Source organism: Mobula hypostoma, chromosome 11 (genome assembly GCF_963921235.1).
Source record: "Mobula hypostoma chromosome 11, sMobHyp1.1, whole genome shotgun sequence".
In the NCBI taxonomy this organism is placed as follows: Eukaryota; Metazoa; Chordata; class Chondrichthyes; order Myliobatiformes; family Myliobatidae; genus Mobula; species Mobula hypostoma.
Window position 1 is genome coordinate 97,621,229 of NC_086107.1, and position 13,034 is coordinate 97,634,262.

Below are 13,034 nucleotides of genomic sequence, written 5' to 3' on the forward strand. Positions count from 1 at the left end.
AAACCTTTTGTGCCGAAATGGCATAAAGCGAAGAAGCAATTACCATTAATTTATATGGGAAGCAGTTTTGAGCGTTCCCAGACCCAAAAAAAACCTAACAAATAATACATAAAACCTAAAATAACACTAACATATAGTAAAAGCAGGAATGATATGATAAATACACAGCCTATATAATGTATGTACAGTGTAGTCGGGAAGATTAAGTCAAAACTGATCTGAGGGGAAAAAATTGGCATGCATGCGCATGCGCACGTCACATATACAGACACAGGTGCCCACACAAGGCTTCATGGGCATGGTAGTCTTTCTCGGGGTAAATACTGTCCCGTATTTGACTTCTACTTTTGTCCCTTGTTTGGGAGTGAGAAAGTTGGCAACCCTAACTGTAAAAGACATGTTGAGGTGAGTTTAACCCCACTTGAACACCCCCCCGCCCCCCCAGTCGGCCAGTCCCCAAGAATATTGTAAATATTAAATTGGTCCGCGGTGCAAAGAAGGTTGAGGACCACTGATCTAAAGCCGCCTGAAGATCTTGCATGTTTTAATAGGTAAACTCCGGGGAATACCGACCCACATTGTCAGCAGCCAGCTTGGTCTCCCTTCGTCATGTACCTCCCACCAACCCAGGAATCAGTCTGATAAACCTCAGCTGCACCTCAATAACACTCACAACACGCTGGAGGAACTCAGCAGGTCGGGCAGCATCCGTGGAAACGATCAGTCGACGTTTCGGGCCGGAACCCTTCGTCAGGACTTAAGAGGGAAGGGGCAGAGGCCCGATAAAGAAGGTGGGGGGGGAGGGTGGGAAGGAGAAGGCTGGGAGGTTCCAGGTGAAAAACCAGTAAGGGGAAAGATAAAGGGGTGGGGGAGGGGAAGCAGGGAGGTGATGGGCAGGAAAGGTGAAGAAGGAATAGGGAAAACACAATGGGTAGTAGAAGGAGGCGGAACCATGAGGGAAGTGATAGGTAGCTGGGGGAGGGGGCAGAGTGACATCGGGATAGGGGGAGGGAATTACCGGAAGTTGGAGAATTCTATGTTCATACCAAGGGGCTGGAGACTACCTAGACGGTATATGAGGTGTTGCTCCTCCAACCTGAGTTTAGCCTCCTCATGGCAGTAGAGGAGGCCATGTATGGACATATCCGAATGGGAATGTGAAGCAGAGTTGAAGTGGGTGGCAACCGGGAGATCCTGTCTGTTGTGGTGGACGGAGCGGAGGTGCTTGACGAAGCGGTCCCCCAATCTGCGTCGGGTTTCACCGATGTAGAGGAGACCACACCGGATGCAACAGAAGACCCCAACAGACTCACAAGTGAAGTGTTGCCTCACCTGGAAGGACTGTTGGCAAGTTTGCAGACGACACAAAGGTTGGTGGTGGTGTAGATAGTGTAGAGGATTGTCAAAGATTGCAGAGAGACATTGATAGGATGCAGTAGTAGGCTGAGAAGTGGCAGATGGAGTTCAACCCGGAGAAGTGTGAGGTGGTACACTTTGGAAGGACAAACTCCAAGGCAGAGTACAAAGTAAATGGCAGGATACTTGGTAGTGTGGAGGAGCAGAGGGATCTCGGGGTACATGTCCACAGATCCATGAAAGTTGCCTCACAGGTGGATAGGGTAGTTAAGAAAGCTTTATGGGGTGTTAGCTTTCATAAGTCGAGGGATAGAGTTTAAGAGTTGCGATGTAATGATGCAGCTCTATAAAACTCTGGTCAGGCCACACTTGGAGTATTGTGTCCAGTTTAGGTCACCTCACTATAGGAAGGATGTGGAAGCATTGGAGAAGGTACAGAGGAGATTTACCAGGATGCTGCCTGGTTTAGAAAGTATGCATTATGATCAGAGATTAAGGGAGCTAGGGCTTTACTCTTTGGAGAGAAGGAGGATGAGAGGAGACATGATAGAGGTATACAAGATAATAAAAGGAATAGATAGAGTAGATAGCCAGCGCCTCTTCCTCAGGGTACCACTGCTCAATACAAGAGCACATGGCTTTAAGGTAAGGGGTGGGAAGTTCAAGGGGGATATTAGAGGAAGGTTTTTTACTCAGAGAGTGGTTCATGTGTGGAATGCACTGTCTGAGTCAGTGGTGGAGGCAGATACACTAGTGAAGTTAAGAGACTACTAGACAGGTATATGGAGGAATTTAAGGTGGGGGCTTATATGGGAGGCACGGTTTGAGGGTCGGCACAATATTGTGGGCCGAAGGGCCTGTACTGTGCTGTACTATTCTATGTCTATGTCTATGTCTATGTCTATGACTGTTTGGGGCCCTGAATGGTGGTAAGAGAGGAGGTGTAGGGACAGGTGTAGCACTTGCGCCTACAGGGTAAGTGCCGGGTGGGAGATCTGTGGGGAGGGACCGATCCCTGCAGAAAGCGGAGAGGGGTAGAGAGGGAAAGATGTGCTTAGTGGTGGGGTCCTGTTGAAGGTGGTGGAAGTGGGGTAATCTATTGCATCCGTTGTGGCCTCCTCTACATCGGTGAAACCCGATGCAGATTGGGGGACCGCTTCGTCGAGCACCTCCGCTCTGTCCGCCACAACAGACAGGATCTCCCGGTTGCCACCCACTTCAACTCTGCTTCACATTCCCATTCGGATATGTCCATACATGGCCTCCTCTACTGCCATGATGAGGCTAAACTCAGGTTGGAGGAGCAACATCTCATATACCGTCTGGGTAGTCTCCACCCCTTGGTATGAACACAGAATTCTCCAACTTCTGGTAATTCCCTCCCCCTCCCTTCCTCTATCCCTATTTCACTCTGCCCCCTCCTCCATCTGCCTATCACCTCCCTCATGGTTCCGCCTCCTTCTACTACCCATTGTGTTTTCCCCTAGTCCTTCTTCACCTTTCCTGCCTATCACCTCCCTGCTTTCCCTTCCCCCACCCCTTTATCTTTCCCCTTACTGGTTTTTCACCTGGAACCTACCAGCCTTCTCCTTCCCACCCTCCCCCCACCTTCTTTATAGGGCCTCTACCTCTGCCCCTTCCCTCTTAAGTCCTGACGAAGGGTTCCGGCCCGAAAGGTCGACCGATCTTTTCCACGGATGCTGCCCGACCTGTTGAGTTCCTCCAGCGTGTTGTGAGTGTTGCTTTGACCCCAGCATCTGCAGATTATTTTGTGACCTCAATAACAAGCCTCTCATTCCTTCGGCAAGGGGACCAGGACCGCGCACGATGCGCGAAATCCCATATAAGCAGCAGGCGTCCCGACCTGTTGAGGGTCCCGTTCTGGAGCCTGGTCGTGGGGCGGTGGCATCATCCAAGTCGGCGGTCGCGGCTCTAACTTAATTGGTTTGTAGGGATGGTTTTGGAGACGGAGAGGGTCGTTACGGGTCAGTATGAGCTTGGAGGCAAGGATGTGGGTGAGTTAGAGATCAGATTAGGGTTTAGGGACTGAGGTGCAGAGTCGAGGCCTTTGCTCTGCATTTGAAAGCCAGCAATGTGGACGTGGGAATGAAGAATTTCCGGGGTCCGTTCTCCCTTCAAACAGGCCAGTGACACGTGAGGATGATGGAGGACATCGGTGAATGTCGGGCGGTCCCGGGATGGGATGCCTGTGCAAGCAGGAGGTAAGATCCGGAGTCTGAGCCTGGAGGCTGGGGATCCTGTCATCAGCTCGTCTGGAGGTCGGCACCGAAGATTGAAGCTCACAAGTGGAAGACCAAATGCAGGAGACTGGAGGACAGTCCGTGTGTGGGTGGGAAGGAGGGAGGGAGGAGAAGGGGTTTGATTTGCTGCTGTTAATTTATTGCTGATTGTGTGCTGTGCTGCGCTGTGCTGTTCTCTGCTGGGCTTTGTGGGCATGTTACGCTGGCGCCAGAGTGTGGGGTGACACTTGCGGGCTGCCCCCGGCACGTCTGTGTGTTTCGATATACATGCGCTCTCTGAATCTGAGGACATCAGGGTGAGGAGTGAAAGAGCAGGGTCAGGGTGGGGCTGAAATCAACTCCCATACAAATGGAAAACTCAAGTGAATAAATATTAAAAACATGGAAATGAAAGAAGACCACTATTCCCTTTGGGTTTGGCACGAAGTTGGGGAATCTTCTCTGGTGCTGGGGAGTTCCCCCCAGGTGGGTGTGAGGGTCGCCGGCCTCGCTGATGGGCAGCAATTCCGATCACTCGACCGCCCTTCTCCCCACCCCGAGCTCTCGGGTCTCCTTTAAAGTTTTCCCCTCTCACCTTAAAAGTGTACCCTCTAGTTCTAGTCTTTTCTGCTGTGGGGAACTTCTCCGCGCCCCTCAGAATTTTATAAATCTCTCTCCCAGTGAGAATAAGCAACACACACAAAATGCTGGAGGAACTCAGCAGGAGTCTGGAGAAGGGTCTCGGCCTTAAACACCGACTGAGAATAAACCCAGTTTATCCAGTTTCTCTTTACAACCCCCGGGTACGCAGTCAGGCACTGTCGTCCACTCCCCTCTGTCTGTGTGCTGTATAGAAGCCATCAGGAAGGACGAGGGGTGACGTGGCCAGGCAATGCAGGGACCCAAGTGAAAATCACAGACAATATCACCGTCTTCTGCTCTGATCCGAGGTCAGTTCGCAGGCTGATCGGCATCTGCGAACAGTTCGAGCTAGCGTCGGGGGCCAGTGTCAACCGCGCAAGGAGCGAAGCCATGCTCTTCGGCAACTGGCCCGACCGACCCAGCGTCCCCTTCAGCATCAGGTCTGACCACGTGAAGGTGTTGGGGATCTGGTTCGGAGGGGCGGAGGCGTGCAACAAGAACTGGCAGGAGCGGACTGCCAAGGTGAAACAGAAACTGGGACTGTGGGGAGGGCGCTCCCTGTCGATAACGGGCAAGAACCTGGTCATCAGGTGTGAGGTGCTCTCAGGGCTGCTGTACTTGGCGCAGGTGTAGCCCTTCCCTGGCTTTAAAATCACTTGGGCCGTCTTCTGATCCATCCACAGCAGGGCCCGGTCTGTTGAATTGTGGTATACAAGTCTCCAGAGAGAAGAGGAAAATGTCCCTAAGAATGGCCTTTATCTTGACCGTTACCTTCGTGTGTGTCAGCATCGAGCCGGAGATTCACAGGCGATGAAAACAACATTGTAGAATCCAGATGTGGCAACACCGCTGGTGCCAGTGACTGGTTAACCAATTTCAGCGATGCTTGGGGGAATAATAAGCATTAAGCTGGGAACCAATTCCCTGGCAATCCTTGAATTTGTTCACTCCAAAGGGAAGTTAGTTAGATCGTCTCAACTCAGCCAATCCCAATTCAGTCTAGTCCAGCCAATCTCAATCAAGTTTAGTCCAACCAGCCAATCCCAATCTAAGCCAGCCATTCAATGCAGCCTAATCAAGGCAAAATGGACCAATTACCCAGCTCGATCTATCCAATCAAATCCTAGGCCTGTCCAGTCCTGTGTTCTCTCATCAATCAACTCAACCAATCCCAGCATGTTCAAGCAAATCAATGCTGGCCCCGCCTAACAGAATCAATCCCAGTCCTACAGGAAAGAGAACAATAACTTTGGTAACCCCTTACTCACTTAAAATAATCATCATTATGTGCCATGTCGCATGAAGTAGGTGATCATGGATGCATGACCATGATTATTGTTGACAAATTTTCCTAAAAGGTTCAAAGGTTCATGTTATAGTCAAAGTCTGCATGTATAATACAACACTGATATTCATCTTCTCCAGATAGCCATGAAATACAGAAAAATAGAAAAGACATCAAACCCCTCCCCACATGAAAAGGAAAACACCAAACACCAAAAGTCCACCCCTTCCTCGCACAAAAGCTAACAAATCACTCACATGGAAAACAGCAGCTGGAACGTCAAACCTAAAACCCCCCAAATCCCTCCCTCGCAAAGAAAAACAGTGACAATGACATCAAACCTCCAACCCTGTACAGAAGTGGTTTGCCGTTGCCTCTTTCTGAGCAGTGCCTTTACTTCAGTTCCTCCATCCCCACCACATTTTCTCAGGATGTGGTTTTCCATTCTAGAACATCTGACATGTCTTCTTTCTTCAAAGATTGAAGTTGCCCTTCCTCTATCATCGATGCAGTCATCAGCTGTCTCTCCTCCATTTTCTGGATATCCAACCTCACCTGATCTCCCCACCACCACAACTGGATAGAGTTCTCCTTGTCCTTACTTATCGCCCATGAACCTCCGCATGCAGTGCAATATTCTCCATAATTTGCTCCATCTTCAACAGGATCCTACCACTAAACATATCTTTCCTTACTCCCACTCTTCACTTTCTGCAGGAATCACTCTCTCTGTGACTCCTTTGTCCATTCATCCCTGCCCACTCATATCCCTCCTCTCACTTGTCCCTGCAAGTGGGGCAAGTCCTACATCTCCCCTTCACTTCCTCCCTCGCCACCATTCAGGGCCCCAAACAGTCCTTCTGAATAAGGTGACACTTCACTTGTGAGTCCATTGGGGTCATTTACTGCATCCGGTGCTCCCAATGTGGCCTCCTCTACATCAGTGAGACCTAAGAACATCCAAGAACAATGAAACAAGTCTTCTACTCCCAGCTTAAAGAAGGCAAATGTAAAAGAGGCGGACAACAGAAGAGATTCAAAGACATCTTAAAAGCCAACATGAAGAAATGTAATATCGACATCAACAATTGGGAGACCAATGCCAAGGACAGGAAACTGTGGCAAGCCATCATCCGAGAAGGAACAGCAACTTTCGAAGCCAACAGATGTGCAGAATTAGAAGAAAAGAGAAGAAAATGGAAAGAGAGGCAGCAACAACCAAAGCCCGATCTGCCATCTGGAACTACCTGTCCTGAATGCAGAAGAACTTTCAAAGCCAAGATTGGACTCATAAGCCACTTGAGAGCCCATAAGTAGATTAACAGAACCAAGACCATCATCTTCGACCTCGAGGGATAGCTACGATGAAGAACATAAGAACTAGGAGCAGGAGTAGTCCACCTGGACGTCAGGTCTTGCCCTAGATGGGGGGGACCACTTCATTGAGCACCTTTGCTCCACCTGCCACAACAAACGAAATTTCCCAGTGGTCACCCATATTACCCATTGGATGGGTGAGTGGATGAAAGAGTCTATGGTCCATGTGCGGGAAGGTGAGACTAGGCAGAAATCAGGTTGGCATGGACTAGATGGGATAAAAGGCCAGCTTCTGTACAGGCCGATGACTCTATAATCACCAAATGCTCCAACAAACATCTACACATGCATTGAGGAAAGTATCCTTTCTGGTTGCATCCTGGCCTGGGGCAGCACAGGGACGCAAGAGGCTGCAGAGAGTAGTGGACGCAGCCTCGTCCATCACGGGAACAGCCATCCCCATCTCTGACAGCATCTACAGAAGGCACTGCCTCAAGAGGGCAGCAGCCATTATCAAGGATTCTTCCCAACAAAGCCATGCCTCTTCTCACTGCTACCATCAGGCTGGAAGTCCCACACAACAGGTTTCAGGGGAAGTCTACAGTTCTATGTAGCCCCCCTGGCCACCCTCAGGGTCGCTCGGCTCGTTGTCGTCTAGGGAAACAGCTCTCGGCCCCGCCAAACTGGGCAATTAGTTTGTGTGGATGCTGTGTGATGTACCCCACCCCGCCCAAATAACAGACAATACACCAGATACGATTAAATGATTTACAGTTTATAGATATTACTGGAAATATATAATAAATAGAGAATAAAATATAAAAGGAAAATAAAAGGCACCACACTTATCAAAGTTCAATCTCTTCGTGCACAGACAGTTGGAGCTCAGGACCCTTCTTCTTCACCCTGCGACCCCTTGGACCACCTCGACCAGCTGCCTGGGACCAACAACGGTGGTCAACCAGATGCTCCACACAAGTCCGTCTCCGTCTCCTCTCCTCGCCAAATGCCCTCCTTGGGGTCCGACCCTGTTAGCGGACTCGCAGCACCTGGTCCATCCTCTGTCTCTCTCTCCCGCCTTCTCCTTAAAACCCCATGCATACAATATCTTCAGATACACCAAAAACATAACAACTATCCCAATTGGTTCGTAACATATTCTTTTCACACTCTAACCCAAAACAAGCTGCTAGCGCAAGAACTTTCTCAGCGTTTAACACAACAAAGAAGCATTCCCAAGTATAACATAACAAAGAAGCCATTTTAATTAGCCTACACAGTAACATAAAAGACGAAACCCCCTGACACTGAGATAGCATTAGGGTTGTGTATGTCAGTTTGAAACCATTAGGTCCACGAACTGACCTTCACAACCTTTACTCTACCTCGGCTTCAGAAAACTATGGCCATCTCTTGCACTACAATGGACCTGTCTCCGATTGTGCCTTTGGTCTTGCTTTGGCACCATTTTCAGAATCAGGTTTAATATCACCGGCATATCTCGTGAAATTTCTTGTCTTTGCGGCAGCAGCACAATGCGATCCATGATAACAGAGAAGAAAAAAAAAATCTTGTGAACTACAGTAAGTATATTAAATAGCTAAATTAAATAAGTAGTTCAAAAGAAATGGGAAAAAAAAAGTAGTGAGGTAGTGTTCATGTGTTCATTGTCCAGATGGCAGAGGGGAAGAAGCTGTTGCTGAATCATTGAGTGCGTGCCTTCAGGCTTCGTTACCTCTTCCTGGGAACAGGGCACATCCTGGGTGGTGGGGGTCCTTAATGATGGATGCTGCCCTTCTGAGGCACCGCTCCTTGAAGATGTCCTGGTAAATGACTAGTAAATCTGACTGGTAAATTGTCATCTGTGCTGAACCACAGTGAAAAACTTTGCTTTGCGTGCCACTTATACAGATCATTTCAGCGCAGCAGTGCACTGAGGTAGTACAAGTGAAACGCAATATCAGATTGCCTTGGAGAGATTGCATTTAGATTTAAAGGAATAGAATGGTTATAATTGAAATAATGAGAGAATGAGCAGAAAGCAATTTGTAATAAGTCCACATCCTCCAGCACTATCTTGAATAATTTATGTTTAATTTGTGTATTATTTATATTCTGTGTTATCTGCAACTTCATGCATGTAATGCTGCTATAAACACATTTGTCATTGTTTCTGTATCTAATGGAACTTGTGCACTTGACAATAAACTCGCCTGAACCCATACCTGTAGAAACGTTCCTGCATCAGCCCACCAGAAGTGGGCCACTCGGCCCCTCAAACCTACCCCACTTTGGATCACGGCTGTTCTGCCCCAGGAGTCACCTCCTCTTCTGCGTCACCTTTGATTCCCCGATCTTTCTAAAACTGTATCTGCCTCCTCTCCGAACACTCACAACGATTTCACCTCCACTAACCTCTGGCGTAGAGAATTCCAGAGATTCATCACCCCACCCCCATTGAAGTTCCTGCCCACCTCCATTCTAAATCACTGCTCTCAGATCTTATAACTATGTCCCGTCATTTGGGATTCCAATGGGAACGACTAGATGGGAAACAAACACAAGGTGCTGGACACAAACAAGAAAAAAATCTGCAGATGCTGGAGATCTAGAGCAACACACACAAGATGCTGGAGGAACTCAGCAGGCCAGGCAGCATCTATGGAAAAGAGTAAACTGTTGATGTTTCAGGCTGAGACCCTTCATCAGGACAGGAGAATAAAAGATGAGGAGTCAGAGCTGGAAGGTGAGGAGGAGGGAGGAAGAAACACAAGGTGGTAGGTGAAACCAGGAGGAGGGGGAGGGATGAAGTAAAGAGTTGGGAAGTTGATTGGTGAAAGAGATCAGGGCTGAAGGGGGAAACTCCTCCCGGGAGTGGGGAGAAGATGGCGGTGTGACGGCAGCACGTGCAGCCACTTCGGTGATGATATCTGTTATCTGTCAAGTAGGGGAGCGTGTACAATCCTGATTTGATGGAGATGGACGTGAGAGTACAGAGGAACATCTGGAAAACTTCTGAAATGCCCGCTTCGCTGCCGCTGCTACTGTATGATAACCGGAACCTCCGGAGCAGAAGGCTCCGAAATCCTCGGCTTTGTGTTTTTCAGTGGTCGGGGAGAGGTCGAAGGCGCTCAGCAGAGGATGGCACTCGGGAGGCTGTATTGGAGAGGCTGCTCGGAAGCTCGAAGTTTTCGGACGGGTGGACTGTGTCGGCTGCTTCCAAGGCATCAGCAAGTTGACGGTGCCTGGAGGTTTATGGCAGGGAGTTTCTCCCTTTTGCCGCCTGCTATCGGGGACTCGGGAGTCAATCGACTCGGGACTTTGAGACTTTTTTACTGTGCCCATCAAATTATGGTATTGCTTTGCACTGCTGTAACTATATGTTACAATTATGTGGTTCTGTCAGTGTTAGTCTTTGGTTTGTCCTGTTTTCTGTGATATCACTCCGGAGAAACATTGTATCATTTCTTAATGCACGTATGTATTTCTAAATGACAATAAAAGAGGACTGAGTGTTCTCATAATCTAATCTGATAGAAGAGGACAGAAAGCCATAGAAGAAAGGGAAGGAGGAGGAACATCAGAGGGAGGTGATGGGCAGGTAAGGAGATAAGGTGAAAGAGGGAAATGTGCTGAAAATAGCAGTTTACATGGAATGTGTAGAGAACAAAGTTAACCTGATGTATTAACTGGCCTGAAACATTGTTGTCTCCTCAGAAGCAGAATCAGGTTTACTGTCACTCACATACTGCATGTTGTGAAATTTGTTACAATAATTACAATAAGGAATATATTGAAAATAATTAAGTTTGCAAACAGAGAGCAACATAGGTGAGGTAGTGGTCATGGACTGTCCAGGAATGTGATGGTGGAGGGCAAGAAGCTGTTCTTACAACATTGACTGTGTGACCTCAGGCTCCTCTGCCTCCTCCCTGATGGGAGCAATGTGAAGAGGACGTGTCCTGTTTGGTGGACGTCCTTAATGATGGAAGCCACCTTTCTGAGGCATCGCCTTTTGAAGATGTCCTCGATGCTAGGGAGGCTGGCACCCGTGGTGGAGTTGGCTGAGTTTACAACTTTCTGCAGCTTTTTCCGATCCTGAGCTGTGGCATCTCCGTACCAGGCTGTGATGCAACCAGTTCGAATGCTGTCCATGGTACATCTGTAGAAACTTGCTACAGTCTTTGGTGGCATACCAAATCTCCTCAAAAGACAGAAATAGGAGTCTTTCACCCAGGGGAGGGGAGCTTTGAATTATAATTGTGTCACCATTTTCAGGGAGCTGTGGATTTGTACCCCAAAATCCATTTGTATGTCAACACTCTTGAAGATCCCTGTCATTAACTCTATGTGTTCTACCAGAATTTGACTTCCTACATTTGTCTGGGTTAAATTCCATCTGCTACCTCTCTGCCCAACTTTCCGATTAATCTACCTCCCTCTGTATCCTAAGACAGCCTTCTGGTCTATCTAAAGCTCCACCAGTTCTTGTGTCATCTGTAATGTTCTGTAGTCTTCATTCATAATATATGAATTACCTGACATCATCTGAGTGCATTTGGTGGGGAATTGATGGTAAGCCACTTGTCATTATGTAAGGAAGAATTTATGATCATAAAATTGAATAGGGTAGAAACAGGCCTTCTCAATCTCCTTCGCCCATGCCGACTGTGGTTCCCATCAACACTAATCCCACTGACCTTATTAGGTCCATGTCTTCCTGTGCCATTCCCATTTTGAACATTCTCCCTAAGACTGCGTGAGTTTTCCTGGATGCCCCACATCCCAAAGACATCCAAAAGCCTTTTAGATGTACATGCATCTGCCTCTGGTAACATGTTCCACTCTGTGTGGATAAATTTAGCCCTCAGGTCTTTAACGTTCTCCCCTCTCACTTTAAACCCATACCCTCGAATTCTAGACTCCCTGCCCTGCATTAAAAAAAATCTGAATGTTCCCTTTGTAATTTTATAAACCTCTATAAGGTTACTCCTCAGCCTCCTAGGTTGGACTGAGATTAAACCCAGCCTATCCAATCTTTCCTTATAACAATAGTCTCCCATTCCAGGTGAATGACTTCTGTACTCCCTAATGCTGCCGCGATCTTCCTATAGTACGTTGACCAGAACTGTATACTATATTACAAACAAGGTGTTGCCAATGACTTGCACTGCTGTAATATGACATCCCAATATGAAGGCAGTTATATCAAATGCTTTCTTCACTCCCATATCCACTCATAGCACCACTTCAATTTAGAGAATGATTCCAGGATTGAATAGCTTGCCATATGAAGAGCATTTAATGGCTCTGGGTCTTGATAGAGTGGATGTGGAGAGGATGTTTCCCATGGTAGGAGAGTCTAAGACCAGAGGACACAGCCTCAGAATAGAGGAGCATCCTTTCAGAATAGAGATGAGGAGGAATTTCTTTAGCCAGAGAGTACTGAATCTATGGAATTCGTTGCTGCAGGTGGCTGTAGAGGCCAAGCCTTTACGTATATTTAAGGCAGAGGTTCATAGATTGTTGATTAGTCAAGGCATGAAGGGATACAGGGAGAAGGCAGGAGATTGGGACTGAGAAGAAAATTGGATCAGCCACAATGAAATGTTATGTGTATTTGGAATGGCTATATCTATTAAGTAAGATGTTCTTCCTTGTTTAACCTGTAATAATATATCCAGACAGTTATAATGGATTGCCCTATCTGTAGCAATGGATTGGTTGTAATATAATTTTGTAGACTTTGACTCTAAAACTGGATTAGGATTGTATTCATAGTAAAGTATGTGTCTTTTATGAGTTTGTGTTGTAAAGCAAGATTTTAGTGAATGATGTTTGCCATTTAATTGTGTCTGTGTAAGTAATCAGATTGAGTTAAAACTGCTGCAGGATCCTGTGATGTGTTGGATTGTTTCTGGTTTCTCTGGCATTTTCTGCGTTTATCGTCTTGAATTTGTTGGTCTTTTGTTATGTATTTTTGGTCTTTTTTGTGTCTATTGCCACAAGGAAACCCTCTGTTTCTGGGAAGAGGTCTCCAACTCTGAGCCAGGCATTTGACGCTTCCTTGTCGACAACTAGTCTGCTCAGACCATGGGGTTGTTTTCCATGGAGGGTCATGCCCTTCCATTGGTTAACTTTTTCTTCTGTTGTGATACTTTCTTCATTCTTCTTGGTTGTACCTTCATAAAAGT